This window comes from Equus asinus, chromosome 29, assembly GCF_041296235.1.
Source record: "Equus asinus isolate D_3611 breed Donkey chromosome 29, EquAss-T2T_v2, whole genome shotgun sequence".
NCBI classification, from domain to species: Eukaryota; Metazoa; Chordata; class Mammalia; order Perissodactyla; family Equidae; genus Equus; species Equus asinus.
Window position 1 is genome coordinate 17456027 of NC_091818.1, and position 20876 is coordinate 17476902.

Sequence of the window (20876 nt, forward strand, 5' to 3'; positions counted from 1 at the left end):
AAGTAAAAGAGTCTCAAATTACGACAAAGATTGAGCACAGATCCAACATACCCATTGTTAAGTCTACTGATTAGATTAATATGGCCCTAGTAAATTGTCTCAGTTAGACAAAATGGCTTGGGAAAAAGAGACAAAAGTTGCAGTCCCCCTGAAACTTGATAAGATCAAAGTACTTATGGAGGCATTTCTTGAAAAGTTATGGCTATGGCTATTGACTTACATGGAGCTTACTGGGATCAAATTGAATAAAAACCAAAACAGTTATGTAGAGAGATATATAACCCAAAACACCACCAACCTGGATTAGAAGAGACTATAACTATTCAAATCATAAAATAACCCTTTGAGTCCCCACTTTTCTATGGCTGTGACGTAGTCTGAAATGGCTTCTCAGCCACAAATGGCATATTTTCCAATAATCCTTCGGAAGAGGCCAAGGAGGATAAAGGAAAAAGAGCTACCCAGAAGGTGCAATCAAACAGCATGGAGAACGATGGACAGTAAAGTGACTCCCAGGAAATGTAACTGGAACAAAACAAGGAGCATTCCTTACCGTCAGAGTGTGGAGGTTGCAACTTTTGCTCAGCAGAATATCAGAATCGCTAGGAACCAGTGACACGTATCTACCTCCCGTTCTTTCTATTTTTTTAATAAGGTGTCCCTGCTCCACCATTGTATTATATTGAGTGTTTAGGAAGAAGAAGACAGACAACTTGTCATTTTCGTTCGTAGGTCTCTAAATCGAGAAGAGTAGTAAGCAGACATGATGTGTAGCGCCAGATTCTGGACTTCTGAGCCTAGCGTCTGGTAGTTTTGAGTATCTTGGGAGAAGTAAAAGTATCTTGTGGGCAGAAGAGCAAATTGGAGAAGACTCCATTCTTTGTTCACAGTTATTTGTCCTCTCCCTTCCACTGCCAATCTTCTCGGTAGGTGGAGTATACATACTCACCCCACTGGCTTTGGACTTGACTATGTGACTTGCTTTGGCAAATGGAACAAGAATGGATGGAATGTTTGTCATGACTGAACAGATTATTTCAGAAGCATTGCAAGTTTCCACTGGCCCTTTTGCTGTCCCAGAGATCAGCTTCAACTTGGTTTTCAGAATGAGAAGACATGTAGAGCCCAGCACAGGCCAGCAGAGCTGCAGCTGACCCTCAGCCCTAAGGTAACAGGAGACTGAAATCAGTATTTGTTGTTGTAATCCACAGTGATATTGAAGTTGTTTGTTACAATGACAAAAGTTAATATATGAGAATGTTTTGAGGATTTGATGTGATAATAATGCTTAATATGCAAGGCCTGGCACATCCTAAGTTTAAAATAAATGTTAAATTCTGTCCTTAGTGATCTCTATTTCCCCATTCACCTATCACAGCTGTAGGAGCAGAATTAGCATTCTTAAATATTTATTGCATGATTGAAGATGAATTAATGAAATTTATCCCTTTTACAAACTTAGAAGGTGACAGAAATAGAGAATCACTTCACCAATCCCTACAAAATCTAGTGAGACAACTTATAAATTGTAAAGGACACATTTGTTTGATCTATATTTGAAATACCTGGACTGAGGAAGCAGATACTAAATGATAGTTTAAAAAACTACCAATTAATATTTTAGCCAATATTTTTTGCTCTTCCAAAATAGGAGAGGCAAGTTATCTAGTATGAAAGGGTTCTGGGACTGTAAAAAAACTCTTCATCAGTTGTTTTGGCGGCAAATACTAAGTAAACCTGAATGAGACTCAAATGCTTATTAAAGCGGCTCGATGAGAACTCAATTCTAGAGAAAAGACATAGCAATTTTTTTTCTAGATTTTTAGCCTGTTTTCCTGGGCTAACTTTGGGACGTTGTTGTTGAGTTCTAAGGTAATTTGTTTTTGGACTTTAAAAGCTGCCTACAAATAATGGACAGCTCATTGTAAAGCTGTAGCAACAAGAAAGGAAGGTGATAAAAGTGAATAATAAAAATTATAGGGGATTTATTTCAGACTCTTTAAAAATGAAGATGACTACTTGGAAAGGCAATGCTTTTAAACTTTGAAATGTCCCCTTGGGAATCAAAGGAAGCCCAAGAGTGAGTGAGATGCTTTCCTGAACCTCCCTCATTCTGAGGCCTGCAAGGTTTTAAACCAGCACTAAGATGGGCATTAAGTATTGATGATTTTTCTTTTTAAAAAATTATTAATAATTATATCAGCTAACATTTATATAGGGGATTTAATTTAAAATACTTTCACATTCATTTTGCCGTTATACTTCACAACAACCCCATGACTGAGGCTACCCAGGCTTTATTATTATCTCTATTTAACAGATAACAAAATATAGGCTCAGAGAGGTTTAAAGACTTGCCCAAAGTTGCATAGCTAGTAAGGGCAGAGGTGGCTCATTTTGCCTCAGGACCATTGCTCTTTCTCTATTATCAAACCTCAATAAAAACGTACCAATTGATTTCCAGTATTTAAATGGCAGAATTAGGATGTAGCTGCCCCTTTCCTCTGTCATCCAGAAACATGACCAGCAGAGCTGAGTGATGAATTATGGTTATTCCTTCCATCCAAGGAGCAAGATGGAGGCGAGCGACTACGCATGGTGAACAGTGGTACAGCTGTCGGTCTCCGCTGGGCAAGGAGAAGAAGTCTGAAAGAGCTCACTCCTATGCATGACTTTATCAGGGGAACTTCCAAAAGACTTACGAGGATCTATCTCCTGCCTCACAGGTACCACCTGCAATTGCTGGTCCAGGGTGCCCATGCTAATGAGGATGAGTGACAGCCAGATGGAATCATCACAGGATGTAGTACACAAAGATACTACAAGAGAAAAGATGGAAGGAAACAGAGGGTGGGAGTGGGGATGGTGACAAATTAAAAAGCATGACCAGAAACATGACACCACAGACCAGGCAAAGATTGGCATCAAGTACATCACTATGAATTCATAAAAGGAAATGAAGCTATTGATTTATGAGACAAGAGTTTAAAATTGGGTTATAAGTGCCAAGAGAAGATAAAATGATATAATCAGAGATGAAACAAACCCTCAGAAATATGAAGGTAACTTTGGAAGCAGCAAAAGGAGAATAGACAGTGCTGAGAACAGTAAGGAATGTGGACGACGAGAGTGAGAAATGAGAAAGTGAAATGGAAATAAATAAGAGCTGGGAAAGATTAGAGATAAATGATAAATATGGAAGACATATTGATAAGATTCAGAGTTAATAGGAGACTTGAATCTAAATTTTAAATGGCACATCTTATTCTAGGAAAAAAACTCACGTTAAATTATCAACACTGAGACATACCCTAGTAAAGCTACCAGATATCAAAGATAAAAAAAATTTTTCTTTTTTTTTTTTTGAGGAAGATTAGCCCTGAGCTAACTGCTGCCAAACCTCCTCTTTCTGCTGTGGAAGACTGGCCGTGAGCCTACATCTGTGTCCATCTTCCTCTACTTTATTTGTGGGACACCTGCCACAGCATGGCCTGTCAAGCGGTGCCACGTCTGCAACCGGGGTCGAACCGGTGAACCCCGGGCTGCCGAAGCAGAACGTCTGCACTTAACCGCTGCACCACCAGGCTGGCCCCACCTTCTTTTTTTTTGAAGTACAGTTCACATACAATATTAGTTTCGGGTGTACGACATAGTGATTCGACATTTATATACATTGTGAAATGATCACCATGACCATCTGTCACCATACAACATTATTACGATATCATTGATTATATTCCCTATGCTGTACATTACATCCCCATGACTTATTTATTTTATAACTAGAAGTTTGTATCTCTTAATCCCTTTCACTTATTTTGCCCATCCCCCTACCCCCTTCTCTCTGACAACCACCAGTTTGTTTCCCGTATCTATGAATTTGCTTCTGTTTTGTTTTGTTTGTTCATTTGTTTTGTTTTTTAGATTTCACATATAAATGAAATCATATGGTATTTGTCTTTCTCTGTCTAACTTATTTCACTTAGCATAACACCCTCTAGGTGCATCCATATTGTCACAAATGGAACGATTTGATTCTTTTTATGGCTGAATAACATTCAATCATATATATATATATATATACCACATCTTCTTTATCCACCCATCCATTGATGGATGCTTAGGTTGCTTCCATATGTTGGCTGTTGTATATAATGCTACAATGAACATAGGAGTATATATCTTTTTGAATTAATGTTTTCATTTTCTTCAGATAAATGCCCAGAAGTGGAATTGCTGGATCATATGGTAATTCTATTTTTAATTTTTTGAAGAACACTCCTACTCTTTTCCATAGTGGCTGCAGCAGTTTACATTCCCACCAACAGTGCATGAGTGTTCCCTTTTCTCGACATCCTCGCCAACACTTGTTATTTCTTGTCTTTTTGGTAAAAGCCCTTGTGACAGGAGTGAGGTGATACTTCACTGTGGATTTCCTAACAATAGAAACATTATACTCCTAACAAAATTCAGAGGAAAGGGAGGCGATAAAGAGGAAGGTAGCGTAGGTGGAGAGAGTTCCTTATCTTCCATAGCAAGGCATCAAAGCTGATAAACCGGCTTATATAAATTTATGTAAATATATAAATATTAACATTGACAAAAATAATACAAATCAATCCAAATCAGCTAGTAGAGGAAATATTGGGGAGAGGAAGTGGGAATTACCAATTTCAACATTAATACAGTAAGGAGTCAAAGAATGCTGATCAAAGAAATAGAGGTCTTAAAAATGTATTCTATATTCTTATAAAAACAAACTACTAGAGAAACAATTAAAATCTCTCATATTATTAGGAAAAAGAAAACACAGACCACATAGTGAAAGATAGAAATTAAAGCATCAATAAAAACCAGAAATATATCATTAATTACAACAAAAATAAGATCTGTCATATCCACTTCAAAAAATTTATCCTACAAATATATTCACATATGTGTGAATGATGTATGTCCAAAGATGTCTACTGCAGAGTTGTTTCTAATATCAGAAGACTGGGAACAATTTAAAAGTCTATTAATAGCAATTGATTGAATAAATTATAACACATCCGCAAAATGGAATACTATGAGCAGTCAAAAAGATAGAGGCGGCTTCAAAATCATATCGTTAGGTTTAAAAATAAGGTAAAGAGTACACAACCATTTGTATGAAAGACCACATGCACATAGAACACATGAATCAGTGTATGTGTGGATGCAGGCACAGACTGTCTCTGGAAGGACAGAGACATGGGTAAAAACAGACGCCACCAGACAGGGAAATTGGGTCTGTGGGGGATGAAGGCAAGAAGAGTCATTTTTCCCCATAGACCCCTCTATAATTCCTGAATTGTGCATGTATATATATTCTTTCTAGTCAAAACCATATAAATTAATTTATAAAAGGCAAAAACAACTTTACCAGTTGGTTGATGCTGTTGTGCAAGTGCCAGTTTATCGTGGGTTGGGGACGAGAGGTGGTTTGACTCAGAATAATTCCCCGCCTAGAACATCTCTGAGTATCTACTTCAATTGTGTGTCCCATTAAGAGACAAGGTTTCAGTTTGCCTTGGAGCCACTTAGAGCTTGACTTCGACGGGACTTGAGCACAATCATCATCTGAACTAGACAGAAAAGTATTGCTTCAAGAGAAGGGTAGAGACTGCCCGCCATTTGTGGCAGGGCAATGAGACACAGGCAACTGAGTGCAATCAGATGGAAGTTACAGTTACAATGGTACGGAGGTATGGGTGTCCACGGGCATGCCAGGACAGCCTGCAAGGACATCACCAAGTGCTCTTCAATTTTTAACTTTTCTCACTGAATGTCCACTCCCATTACGAGCACCCTCCTGCATACATCATTTGAAGTGAGAAAACAGTTCTTGCTTTGCCTGCACTTTGTGGATTTTCTCAGCTTTCTACGAATAGATTACAATCTCTAGACCCAGGTCTGGGGACAGTTTACACAAGACTAGTCACACAGCATGATCTTCCACAATTTGCTATTTCATGAGAAAAAGAATCACAATGCCTGGGGAGAAAAAAGAATTATAAGGGCAGCCTCTCTCTTGAGAGTTGAATTTGATCCTGGAAGGGCAGCAATTCAATCTTTTAAAAGGCACATCTCTGTTCTAATCAATCAAGCTTTCATTTCCAATGGCAATAACCTTCCCTAGGCACTCAGGAAATCAGAAACTAGAGCCTTGTACCTGAAGAGTCAATATGGTATTTTCTACCAGGTTGATTTGGTCTTACAAACCTATCCAAGATTTTGTCAGCAGGAAATCTGATGTTCCAATATATCATGAGATGCCAACACCATCTATTAGCACAAATCTGTCACAATAAATGGAAAGATGTAGTTTGCACCTGGGACTGAAGGAATAGAGTTTCTGAAAAATTTGAGAAGAATCAGAGATAAGCAATAGCCTCCAGTATGTTTTCCAACCTCTCACTGTGGGTTATATGGTTTTGTGACAGTTGTGTCCAAGGTTGACTAGATATTCTCGGCCACGGTGGTTCTGACCCTAGTTACTTATGATAGCAAGTAGCTTTGCAGACGTCCTTGGCCCATAAAAGGGTCAGAAACCATGGACATGATTCTAGTCCTCTGTTTTCTCCATTAGCTAAGCTTTGTGTAAAGTGACAGGAAGATTCATAAAATCTGGGTGACTCAAATTTCAACAAAGCAAAATTTCAATTGAATTCAATGAATTTCAATGAAATCAAATTTCCAAAAGACTAGAAAAATAATACGTTATGCAAATACATTCCAAGGGATGAATAGTCAATATTATATCATGATGGAGCTTGTATCCTAACACACTGCTGTATGGATAGTTAACGGATACGAAGTCACAAGGCCTGGCTTCAAGGCGCAGCACCCCCCACCCCACCACCTCAGTAAGAGGCGTGTGAGGGTTGGAAGCCATTTGACTTTCTAAGCCTGCAAAACAAGGATCAGCAAAGCTGGTCTGCCCTGCCTTGGGTGGGCTGGGAGGAGGGAAGGAAGTGGAGTTTGTGATCATGTTTCGCATGTTACAAGTGATGTTATTACTATTCGGGCAGTTCTCAACGGTAACAATTCTGGGCTCTTCATGAGTACTCTGCTTCTGGTATGTTATATGACAAGTTCCTAGTCGGATCTAAATCTTTAAAAAAAACCCGCTTTATTGGTATGATTGACATACAAAAAGCTGTACATATTTAACGTACTGAACTTGATGAGTTCAGAGATAAGTATACACCCATGAAACCATCGCCACGATCTAGGCCATAAACATATCTATCCCCTCCAAAACTTTCCCGCTGCCCTCATTATTTATTTATTTGTGTGATAAGAACACTTAGCAAATTTTTAAGTACACAATACAGTATTGCTAACTGTGGGGCCTGTGCTGTTCAGTAGAACCCTAGGACTTGTTCATCTCATGTAACTGAAACTTCTTGATCTAATTCTTAATTTAAAATTTCCTGCCACTATTATCATAAAACTTTTTATGGCTTAAACATTAACAGTGTTTTCATAAAATAAAGGTAATAATATTGTATTTCATGACACTTTTAGATTAGTACTGATCATTTCATCAGACATGCAATTATAAAAGTCACTTGTTACAACTACGCATTTAGATTTTCTTTAAACAATCTACTCCTCTCTCTACTGCTTTTTTCCGATTAATATACATAATTATTCTAAATCAGTAGAATTGCTTAACACTCCTGTTAGCATTTATTTTCCAGATATGTAATAGGACAAATTTCAGCAGGGCCATCCCTCTGAACTGCTTGACTGCATGTGGATATATTTCCATTTTGCTACCAAGTCCTCAGACCAAGCAAACCAAAGCCTCAGGGCCTGAGCCAGGCCTGGGGGAGCCAGCGCATCAGTGCAGGGACGCCACAGGACGAGTCTGCAAATGAATGAAGCAAAAATCACCCTACTGCTGTGCTGGCAGTCACCCAAGACGCATGCAGTATGGAAAAAGAATCCATCCTGTGGCCAGAGCTGGAACTACCTGGAAATCCTCCCTGCGTCCCTAATGACTCGGGGTTAAGACAGCCAGGTAGTAGTTGTTTTTAATTGCTCAGCACTCGATGTGAGCCTTGGCACCCTAGGACACCTTTTAGCAGGTGAGAAAAGGCAGGGGACAGATCCACAGTCATTTAAAGGTTTCAACAAGTCATTTAGCCAGAGTACTCAGAGTACTGTACTGAAGAATGTCACATCTGCCAGAGCACCAGTTTGTGGTTTTCAAACGGGACAAATGGGTGTGGGCTGAAAGTGTGGCATAACCACCCAGAAAGAACTGAAATTGCCAAGCAGGAGGCATAACCACACGCCCTGATTATAATCTGTTGTCTGGCTGCTTCCTACAATATGAGTTCATGTCAGTTACCCATAAGAAAATAAAGTTATCCGTCCAAAAATAAAGAAGGGCTTAATGCATTGCTTCATTTATCACTACCAGTCCGATGGCAGCCTGAAAGGGGCTTTAGACAAGGAAGAGACCCCAGGGCCCCTGTCCTGCGCGGTCACTGACGAGAGCAAGTCTTTCCAATGCTCTGGGCCTCGACATCCTCATTCAAAAAATGGAAATAACAACACCAGCTCCATATTCCTTGCAGAATTGTGCTGAGGACGAAAACAACCAACCAAAAAGCACCCATGAGCTCCTCGTGCTCCCAGGCGTAGACCCTGAATGGGGCTTGCAAAGAGGTGAGATATAGTACCTGGCCTGGAGTATTTCACAAAAGGTTTTGGAGGAGATAGGACTAAAACCTGTGAAATAATAGTAAACCCTTGGGCAGTATTTGCACAAGTACTCAGTTACCGGATATAACCTATCAGACTTCACAAGCAAGGGAGGGTGTCCATGGAGAGGCAAGAGCTGGCCTGGACAGTGAAGGATGAAGAAAATTTGGCTGGGCAAAGGAAGGACAGGCATTCCTCCTGAGAGGCACTGCATCAATAGAGACCTGAAGGGATCAAGGAGCAGGGTTATTCAAGGGGCCATGAAGTGACTGGCAAAAAGTTCAAGAAGAGTATAGAAATAAAACTGTATAAGTAGGATGAGACCAAAGTCAAGCAACAATGAAACCAGGTGGAAGAGGTAGTCAGGAAGAAAGAAAAATAGAGTTCCACAGGCTTTGAAGCAATGGTGACCCAGTGCTCAAGGAAGATTAGTCTAGCAATTAGTGTGTAGGCTGGTCAGAGCTAGATGGAAAGCGATATGGAAAAGCGTCTATTACCCACTCTTAGTAGAGATAATAGAAAAAAACGGAGAGATGATGAAGCATCATAAAGGAAAAAACTGAAAAGGCTAGGTGACTGGATACAGGGGACAGAGATGAGTTAAAAGATCATTCAAATTTTTGAGCCCTCCTGACTGCAGGAACGTCTGCCCTGTTTGAAAGACAATGTATGGCAGCCCCGGTGGCCTAGTGGTTAAGTTAAGCATGCTCCACGTCAGCATCCCGGATTTGGTTCCCAGGTGCAGACATACACCCCTCTTTGAAAGACAATGTATGGCAGCCCCGGTGGCCTAGTGGTTAAGTTAAGCATGCTCCAAGTCAGCATCCCGGATTTGGTTCCCAGGTGCAGACATACACCCCTCTGTTAGAAGCTGTGCTGCGCTGGTGGCCTGCGCGCTAGAAAACAGAGGAAGATTGGTAAGATTGCCCTGAGCTAACATCAGTGCCAATCTTCCTCAGGAAAAAAAAGACTGTATACACGGATACTATTTTGTTTGCTTTACTGTTCTGGGGGATCATTTCAAGTCATTGCTCCATGAACAGCTATTCATTCTGTGGTTCTGTAAGTGGGGTCTTCTTGATTCTTCCCATCTTGGTTTAACATCAACCCCTGCTCTCCAGTTTTGCAATAAATATTCAGCATTGTGTTATTTTCATTGTTTTTTTAACCTGTGGATCTCTGAAGCTCGGAAGTAGAATTTTTGGTAGAATCCGTCAATCCTTATTTGAATCAGTACACTATTTTTACGAATTTTAGCTACCAGATCTTACTGGCAAGACACAATTCCAACTCAGCACACTAGATGGCAGACAATCACTACTTTCTCTCCATCCCATTCCAAAAAAAAAATCCCAGTATGGACAAACCAAGCAGGGGGCTCACACATTTCTGTTCATTCTCTAACCTCATATAAGTACACACGAACTTTTGTGCCTAACATCCATCTGCCTTCCACTGAAAAAGTGAGGGAAGGATTCTCAGACTATTGAGACCTAACTACACCTACTTTGCCTTTTTTGCGTTTTTTTGAAATTTTTTGTTTGATTGACTATTTTGTTTCACCCAGGAAGGAAATGGTGGAGGGCACAGAATGGAAGTGGTAATGCTGACATTATGAAGTGAGACTATCCTGATTATAACGCGTTTCTTCTTTATTTTCACAGGGCAAGGTTGGGGGAGATGGGGTGGGAAGGGCGGGGTGGGAAGATGTAGACGGAAAGCATGATCAGGATGGACACCAATGAGACTGTTCCCAAAGCCACTGAGCACCACCGCCAAAGAGCCTCTGCCACCTTTCAGAACTGCCTGACACCCCAGGGCCGAGAAACACGACCAAGAGTTACTTTAAGGAGACATCTGGTTTATCCTCTGCTTCTGGGTGGAAGGTACTTAACTGAGCAAAAAAGCTGACAGTGGACTCCACACCTAACTCTAAATACTGAACTGCTTTGAAAAGGGGATTCAGATGGTTTGTGTCCACATCCTCCGAGCCTCTGTTCTTGTGAAGCACCCTTACGTCGTGTCTTAGCTGTCATAACTATCTCAGGGGATCTTAAACCTACTGAAGCTTGTGAAACTTCTGCATATTTTTTTAATATCTTAACAACATTCAATGTCCTCCTACATGTTTTCTAATTATATCTAGAAAGTAAAGGAAATACTTTATTTGAACATGAAATTTGGGTGATAATTCCCTTGGTGAAGTCTAGTATTTCTTGACATCTAGTTTGAAGACATGTATTTTTCCTCCAAAAAACAACGAAGAGACAGCAATTTAAAGCTCATGAGATCATAATCAAAAGACTTCTGATTTCTACACATTTCCTTAAATCTCTGGTCATTCTGAATAACCTGGGCTTTTTCAAGACCAACGTTACCAGGAAGCAACTCATAGCTTCTTTCGAGTTCTGTTTCCACAGACAGGACGCATCCATGCCCTCTCCCCGCCCTGGAACGTCCTTTAAAGTCGAAAGACTCTTTCTTACGCGAAGGCAGAGGGAGGGTGGCCTGAGGAAAGGAGCTCTACCCGGCAGCATGGAGAGGGAAAAAGCACGCTGCCTCCGGAGCCCTACACTCACACCTTAGCCCGGGACGTAGTGTCCTTAACCTGAGCCTCACTTTCCTGGTGTGTAAAACAGCGAAGGTAACTGTCCTACCCGCTGCGCCGCTTTGGCGAGAGTCACAGGAGCCGGAGTCACAGGGCTTTGAGTAACGTGAAGCGCTTCGCAGATGCAGCAGCGGCAGCAGCGCGGATGCCGGGGAGGAGGCCGGGCGGAGAAGGCGGGCGGTCGGCCGGTCCCTGCCCGTCCCTGCCGCCGGGTCTCCCGCTGGGAACCGCGGGCTGGGCCACGGGACAGCGGCGGGGATCCGCACGGGAGAGCGTGCTGCAGACTGCGCTGTGGACCTCACTGCTTCAAAGGGGACGTGATGAGTGAAATCTCTCCATGAAGACGTAACTGCTTTCATAATTGACTCTCATCTTAACCGGCTGAGGAACTACCCTGGCCAGCAGTAGTGTGAAGTTCGGTTCTTGTGATTTCACTTTTCCAGTTAGGGACGCGAGAGCTGATCTGTGTGAGCATTATTACCATATATAGAGAGAAAACTGCCTGGTGAAAAAACCCAAGAGCAGCCTGAGTCAGTAGGCTTGGGTAGGAGGGACTGATGGGAGGGTGAGGAGAAATCTCCCTCCTGCAGACATTATTACATTATTAACAGTGCTCAGTCTGCCGATGATTCAAAAGACACATCAGAAAAGGGAAGTGTTGCGGATGCTGGGCTCTGGCACCAAGTCTCCCCGCATGAGAGGCCACTGCACAGTCACTAAAACTCTGGAGAACTGATGAAAGACAGACTTCCCAACCTTGATTCTTAAAAATAATAATTGTTAGGTGTCCCACGTATAAAGTAGAGGAAGATGGGCACGGATGTTAACTCAGGGCCAATCTTCCTCAGCAAAAATGAGGAGGATTCGTGGTGGATGTTAGCTCAGGACTAAGCTTCCTTAAAAAATAAATAATAATAATAATAGTAGTAGTTACTACCTGTATTTCTACGTTTGCTTATTTATTATTTAAAGAAAACAAAAAATACTGTAAATAGAAACAGTCCAGGTTATGATCTAGGACAAAATCTCTCTGGCTTTGAAGCATTGCTGTATGTTAAAAAATAATGCAGGGGCTGCCCCGGGGCCGAGTGGTTAAGTTCGCCTGCTCTGCTTGGGTGGCCCAGGATTTTGCCAGTTCGCTGCTGGGCGTGGACATGGCACCTCTCATCCGGCCATGCTGAGGAGGCGTCCCACATAGCAGACCTAGAAAGACCCACAACTAAAAATATACAGCTATGTTCCCCGGGGGCTTTGGGGAGAAAAATGGAAAAAAATAAAATCTTTAAAAACATAATGCAAATACAGACATTAGGCAACCCTGGGGACAAGTCACACCGGTTATTGTGTGTGTAGGAATTGCTTGATGTTTGTGACATAACAGTTACTGGCAGACCGAAGAACCAAAAACGTGCACCATAGTGGCTTCCAGACGAGGAAAAAGACTTTTGGAGGAATGTCTGGAAAAGAGCAGAAAGCTTTGACATCTATTCCTGACTCTTCCTTTTTGCCCGCGTGGGCAGAGCTCACACTGCCTCACTTTTCCAGTTGTAAAATGGTCAAAGCTCTGTCTCTAGTTTTTAGTACTCTATAAAACTTTTCTGTGATTATGCCCATAAAGCTTTTTGAGCATCTTGAAAGCAATATATTCTCATTGTTTAAACTTTTCTGTCACAGCCTATCATCTGATAATCAATATATAGTTTTATATATATGTAGTTATATTATCAGATTATAATAAATATATGGTTTTATATTTCTATATATATAGTCACATTGATTACCACATAATAATAAATCTGTTTTAAATATATGTATATATATAGTTATATTGATTATCAGATGATAACAAATAATGTCTGTAACATAAGAAGTTTAAGCATTACTAAAAATCCCCATGGGCTTATTCCTGGATTCCATAAAAATGACACAAAAGAGTATCTATTCTGTCCAAATCAACTAGGAAAATGCGTCTACAACATTGCTCAGACTAAATAAGCAAGGTGACACAGGAACCAAATAATTACGCAGTGGGCATTTCCTTTCATAAAATAGGGAACAAAAAACCATTTTTTCCTTCAGAAAAATAATATTTTCCACCAAATATACTATCTTTAATTTTTTTTAACAGAAGTTAACATTCTCATCATGGAAAATTCAAACAACACAGAAATTCAAAAAGAAAAATGTGAATACCGCTTATAGTCTCACGTTCCCCAGAGACCAGACAGATAACATCCTGCCAGACTTTCTACCAATAAACACATACACACACACACCCCATCCACACGCGCACACAGCATGATCATAGTATAGATCATGTTCTGCAGTGTAGTTTCTTCCCTTAATGAATTTTATATAACTGTACAGATGCATATATGTAGATGTAGATGGACCCTATTCTTTTTCCTGGCTGCAGCATTGACTGACTATACCACAATTTATTCTCCTCATCTCCTCTTGATGAAGTCTTAGGATCCCCTTAGTATTGTTCCCTATTACAGAAAACATTGCAGAGAATATCTTTGAATTTTTGCATACTCATGACCAAGTATTCCCCCAAAGGTAAATTATATAAGAGGAATTTCTGGGGCAAAGTCCATACACTTTAAAAGCGTGGTTTTAAATTGCTCTGCCTCCCCTCAAAAGCACTTCGCGCACCCGCCTACTCCATTGTACGAGCGCCCACTTTCTGCTGCTGTTGTTTCTGCTGCTGGAGCCTTTCCTGTTCAGATAGTATTAAAGTTTAACAGTTTAACCACTATGTAATTATGATCAAAGACCCCTCCTCAAATGTGTCATTTGATCTAGCCAATCAGTGCCCATTCCCTTGGGCTTTCCACAACAGGTAAATGGGAAACAGTGCCCACTTTACCATCAGCTACACAAGTACCTAAATACAGAGCTCTGGAAAGGCTGGCAAGCCGCACGCGGTGTAACGCGAGGGATAGGAGGTGTCCCCGTTCCCCTCAGACCAAATCTGAATGTGAGGCTCTCGCTCGCTTTCCGACTGCCCCAAGCACTGAAGCGCATGCTCAGTAAGAGAAAGAAAAGGGAGGGCCTCGTCTGATCAGTTCACCCACCAGATGCAGGAAAAAGACAAAGTGGATGAGATGGAGTCAACCACGAGTTCATCTCTTTTAACAGCCAGTGCTTCTGTCCACAAGTACTTTTGGTGCAGATGACTCCTCCAGAGGGGAAGGAGGAAGGGCATGAGGAAAGCAGGTCAACCGGGAACCTTGTAGAAATTCTCCCTTCCCCACTGCTGTTACCTCCTCTCTATTTTGTTATTTTGAGGTATAATTGACATATAAAATTATACTAGTTTCAGGTGTGCAACATAATGGTTCGATATTTGTGTGTATTGCAAAATGATCACCACAATAAATCTAGTTAACATCCATCAGCACACAGTTACGAAAGTTCTTTTTCTTGGAATGAGAACTTTTAAGTCTGCTCGCATCCTCCTGTCCTCATTTATCCTTCATTAGACCTGTTTTCATATTTTTTTATTGGCTAGGCAGTTCTACGTATAATTTTAATTCTACTAGCAGCCATTATTATAATCTACCAAAAAACTGTGAGCCCACATTTCACTACCAGAATCTAACACCAAGTTATAACCATGTCCTCTCCTCCCTACCCCAACTGGAAACTTTTGCAAGCCTTAACTTTACCTCCCTCCCTCTCTCCTTTCCCCAGGTTTTCCTGAATAATCTGCCCCTTTTTCCAGATGCTTTAACAATTATTTTCTTACCATTCGATTTCTTTTTCAAGATTACCTTTAATTGCAGCACACTTTATTTATCAAAATTTATTTAGATTTCACTCTAAGTTTTATTGAATTTTTATGACGTACTGCTGCACTTTCTTGCATTTGTGTCTTTTCCTTTCTTGTGATCTTTACTCTGATTCAATTTGTATTTAACTAAAGTGTCTTCACAGTATCCAAAAAGTGTACATGGTTGTTATACTATTACATTCTGAATCTCTGAATATCTAGGATTCTGAGTTATAATTCTTTTCCTTGTTAACTTTTAACTCTGGTAAAACCTCACACCCTCCCAGTTCTTGATATTAGACATTTTCAATCTGCGGACACAATCCTTTCTCCATTTCTGAAGAATTATCTTCTATTATTTCATCGATTGTTCATTCCCAATTGCTTCCTTTTCTTGCATTTTAGAACTCTGATTATTTTTAGATTAGACTTCCAAATCTGTTCTCCAAGATACTTATCTTTTCCCAGGATCTCTCTCACTTGTGGGTGCACTCTCTCAATATCATTCGGTTTTGGGAATTATCTATTATATCATTCAATGGCATTATTTAGATTTTTGTTTGGGCAATTATGGTTTACATTTTTCCAAGGAAATGTTCCTTGTGTTCAGAGTGTTTCTTTTTCGCAACAGCCTAGTTTGTTTTTTAATGATGCAGTAGCCTAGATCCTCTCACATCTCATTGTGAATATGTATTAGAGTGTTTCTTTCAAACTCTCTCCTGGGTCCTGTTTCATAGAAGTTCATTTGTTCTAAAAGCTCAGCTTGGTGCTCTCCTTTCAACTAGAAGATTCTACATATGTAGTTAGTGATTTAGTAATAATGTTGTTACTGGTATTAGCTGAAGTGAGACTCTTCAGTACTTACGTAACTCTGGCTCTGGGATTTCCCAGGAAGAAATGGTCTTAGAACTGACAAGTAAGAGTGACTCAGGGGGCCCACCCGGTGGCACAGCGGTTAAGTTCGCACGTTCCACTTCGGTGGCCCAGGGTTCACCGGTTCGGATCCCGGGTTGTGAACATGGCGCCATTTGGCAAGCCATGCTGTGGTAGGTGTCCCACATATAAAGTAGAGGAAGATGCACGGATGTTAGCTCAAGGCCAGTCTTCCTCAGCAAAAAGAGGATTGGAAGCAGTTAGCTCAGGGATAATCTTCCTCAAAAACAAAAAAAACAAACAAAGAATGACTGAGCCTCTTCTTAGATGGGTGGGAGGTGGGTGGTGGGTGGTGGGTGGTGGGAGGTGGGTGGTGGGTGGTGGGTGGGGAGGGCATAGAGCAGTTCCTTTCTTTCCCAGGTGTGCCCAAGGAAAGTTGTCTGGCATGTTGATTCCTCTCTGTCAAGGAGGCAGCAGTGGGGTCAAGGTGACAACTGGAACTGGAGCTACTCCTCCTGCCAACTGGCCAGATTTAGGCCAGCAAGAGGACTCCCTCAAATCAGGCTTCTGGCCATGGAGTCCAAGGGCTTCCCTTAGGAGAGGTGAGCAAGACCTGATGGTCTTTCTTGTAACCTGGCTCTCCCCTATACAACCTCTGTATTAGTTTTTTATTGCTGCATAACAAATTACCACAAACTTAATGACTTAAAATAACACGTTCATTATCTCGTAGTAGTTTCCATGGGTTGGGGGGCCAGGCATGGCTTAGCTGGATCCTCTGCTCAGGCCTCACTGCTGGGCCACAGCTGCAGTTCTCATATGGGGCTCGGGGTCCTCTCCCAAGCTCATTAAGTTTTTGGCAGAATTCAGGTCCTTACAGTGGATGACTGAGATGCCTGTTTTCTTGCTGGGAACAACTCTCAGTTCCTAAGGCCACTTGCAGTCTCTTGTCACATGGCCTGCAAAGGCAGTTCACGATATAGCTGTGTGATTTGCATTTTTCCAGGCCAGCAGAAGCACATTTCTCTGACTTCTGATCTCCTTCCTGTTGTTGCAAGAGTGTCTTATAAAACACAATGCAATCAGGGGAGTGACTGTCTCACCATCATTTGCCAAGCGATCAAAAGGAGGGGATTCACCAAGCCACACCTGGAGCAGGATTTTTGGGTAATCCTCTTAGAATTCTTCCTTCCACAATCTCAGATATGTAAGAATATATTCCAGTTTCCAACGGTAGGGTCAAATTTCTCCTTCAGTGTTAGTTCAGTCACTTTAGTAAAGAACTGGGAGGGAGGGGGTGGGGAAAGCAGGGTGTCAAAGATGTGTGTTTATTAAGACACTACATTAAATTATTCAAATAATTATCTCAGCTTTCTACCGTAATAAATTGATGTTTTAATTTTTTTATTTTACCTTTTAAAAAATGTTCTTCAAACAAATCAATGAATCTGAAATTTAAATAAAACTACTTTATAAATTTAAGGCAGTGTATTTCTTTATTAATAGACTTTACTTTTTAAAGCAATTTTAGGTTTACAGAAAATTGAGTGTAAAGTACAGAGAGTTCCCATATACTCCTGCACTCCCCCCCACACACGCACACACATAATTTCCCCTGTTATTATCATCTCAAATTAGTGTGGTACATTTGCTACAATTGATGAGCCAATATTGATAAGTTATTATTAACTAAAGTCCACAGTTTACATTAAGATTCACTCTTGGTGTTATACATTCTATGGGTTTGCCAAATGCATAATTGATACTTGACATGTATACATGTACATATCATACGTGACATGTATCTATCATTACAGTATCACACAAAATAGTTTCAGTACTATGTTTTTTAACCAAGAACTTTTCTTTTAAGTCAGCTCTTTGTCCTGTCATGGAACATCTATGTGACCCTTTCAGGCAACTGTAAGGTGTCTAGACAGCCATGCCATGGGCTAGGCTGTAACAGAGCCTCCTGCAACTGAATAGAGGCTAGCCTGAAATCCCTGATGTTCAAAACTGATTATTAGGGATGATGTGGTTCAATTTGTTTAAGAAGAACACAGTCTCTGAGGAAGAAATTTTAAGACAGAGAGAGTAGTTTTGGTAATGATACCCATAGCATAGTCGAGACCAAAATCCAGTGGCACAGAGGGACAATGAGTTTCCAGAAATAAAAGTATCTTTAGGATGCTCTGTTAAAGATACTGTCAAGAAAATGAGAAGACTGGGAGAAAATATTTCATAAGACATATCTGATAAAGGACTGTTATCCAAAATATACAAAGAACTCTTTTTTAAGATTTTTTTATTTTTCCTTTTTCTCCTCAAAGCCCCCCGATACGTAGTTGTGTATTTTTAGTTGTGGGTCCTTCTAGTTGTGGCATGCGGGACACCACCCCAGCATGGCCTGACGAGCGGCGCCATGTCTGCACCAGGATCCAAACAGGTGAAACCCTGGGCCACCAAAGCACAGCACACAAACTTAACCACTTGCCCACAGGGCCAGCCCTCAAAGAACTCGTAATATTCAACAATAAGAAAACAATCAAGCTGATTAAAAAATAGTCAAAAGACTTGAACAGACACCTCACCAAAGAAGATATACAGAAAGCAGATAAGCATATGACAAGATGCCCTACATATGTGTCATTAAGGAATTGCAAATTAAAATAACAAGATACCACTACTCACCCATTAGAATGGCCAAAACCCAGAACACTGAAACCACCAAATGCTGACAAAGATGTGGAGCAACAGGAATGCTCACTCATTGCTGGTGGGAATGCAAAATGGTACAGCCTCTTTAGAAGACATTCTGGCAGTTTCTTGCAAAACTAAGCATACTTTTACCATAGGATCTAGGAATCACACCCTTTGGTATTTACCAAATGAGTTGAACACTTATGTCTACACAAAAAGAAATGAGCTATTAGGCCATGAAAAAACATGGCAGAAGCTTAAATGCATATTACTAAGTGAAAGAAGCTAGTTGAGAAAGGCTACATGCTGTATGATTCCAACTACATGACATTCTGGGACAGGCAAAACTACAGAGGCCTAAAAAGAGTGGTTGCAAGAAGTTGGAGGGGGTGGGATGAACAGGCAGAGCTCAGAGGGTTTTTAGAGCAGTGAAACTATGCTGTATGATACTACTACATGGCAACTCTCTGTACTTTCTGGTCAATTTTGTTGCGAACCTAAAACTCCTCTAAAAAATAAAGTCTATTAAAAAAATTATCTTGCAGAAAATGGGTGCCCAAACTGGTAAACAAGACTAAAGCCAAGCCCCACACGATTTGTGGAGGAGGCTGGTTTGGCCACATATGTAGCTGATGTTAAAAGTTCCTCCAAACCCAGCCACTCTGGCTGGCACAGTGCCTGTGCCCTGGGAGCAATGGCTGTGCATGGCTGTGTTCACTGAAGAGCATAGAGCATATGCAGTAAAGCTTATTCTCTCTAGGAGGATGGCCATAGGGATCAGGACAGTGCAGTATTGCTGTGAAGCAGACTAGCCATAGCCATATCTGTTGCCTAAGGATGACAAATAGGCAACGAAATTCCATTTGGCAATGAGAAACAATGGCAATGCTACATTGTTCAGAGGTAAGTACCGTCCTCTCATAGGTATGGGAATCAGGCAGGTGGCCCTTTGCGGGACATTGAAACTCAAGAGAACACTTAGGTGATTCAGGGAAGGCTACAGAGAGGAGCATTCAAGGAATAGTTAGACACAGGAGTCCTAGCTGATCTTGGAATTGGAGGGTTTCTGTTTACTTTGGAGGAGTAGGGTAAAGTAACCAACTCGCACATGATATTCCTGATCTACGAATGTGTAATTTATTTTTTTCTGAATTCTTTGGTCTTGTTTTATGTTCTTAAGTTTCTGTATGTATATTTGGAACTCAAGAGTATACTTTGTGAAACAGAGGGATTTGGGGAGTGATCCATTCATCTTGGAGTCCACACAAAAAATAGTTTGATTAACAGGATTTTTTATAAGGTCATTTCACCTACATGTCCCAAATATGAGGTCAGAGAGCAATAGATTGAAGTTATAACATATTTGACATATAACATATAATCTGTGTGCTTCTGCCTTCTTATTAGTATATTGAGATCCCACTGCCTTGAGACTATCTGTAACAATACTACAATGGCTGCTTAGTCAAAGTCTCTGAGTTGCTTTGGTTTTGCTTTAACATTACTGGATTCTCAAGCTCATTTATTCCCTTTTTTCTTCAGCATTTCACCTAATTAAAAACCGGTCAGGCCACGCCCATTAGAATGGTCCTTTGAGGGACATTGAAGCCCAAGGGAGTGCCTATCAAAAAAACAAGAAAAGAAAAGAAAAGAAAAAGGAAGAAAGAAAATAGCAAGTGCTGGTGAGGATGTGGAGAAATTGGAAACTTTGTGCATTGCTGGTGGGAATGTAAAATGGTACAATGCTGTGAAAAACAGTATAGCCGTTCCTCACCAAATTAAATGGAATTACTATATGATCCAACAATTCCACTTCTGGTATATACCCAAAGAAATTGAAAGCAAGCACTCAAATATATATTTGTATGCCCAAGTTCATAGCACTATTATTCACAATGGCCAAAAGGTGGAAACAATCCAATGTCCATTGATGGATGAATGGATAAACAAAATGTGGTATGTACATATAATGGCCTATGGTGGAATATTATTCAGGTCTAAAAAAGAATGAAATTCTGACACACACTACGTATAGAAGAACCTTGAAGACGATAAGCTAAGTGAAATAAGCCAGACGTAAAAGAACAAATATTGTATCATTCCAGTTGTATGCGCCACCTACAGAAGTCAAATTCATAGACAATGAAAGTAGAATGGTAGTTTCCAGGGACTGGGGGG

General features: G+C 40.7%; 1 long non-coding RNA gene across 2 annotated transcripts; it reads left to right on the forward strand.

The window, feature by feature from the left end:
* The first annotated feature begins 1042 nt into the window (after window positions 1–1042).
* LOC106836619 (uncharacterized) lies at window positions 1043–3961 on the forward strand. 2 transcript variants are annotated; one of them, XR_001399412.3, is made up of 3 exons: window positions 1043–1168; window positions 2569–2726; window positions 3373–3961. It is a non-coding gene; the product is annotated as an uncharacterized lncRNA (long non-coding RNA). The 2 variants fall into 2 exon arrangements; XR_006521875.2 differs by having other exon boundaries at window positions 3369–3959.
* Window positions 3962–20876: the final 16915 nt, after the last annotated feature.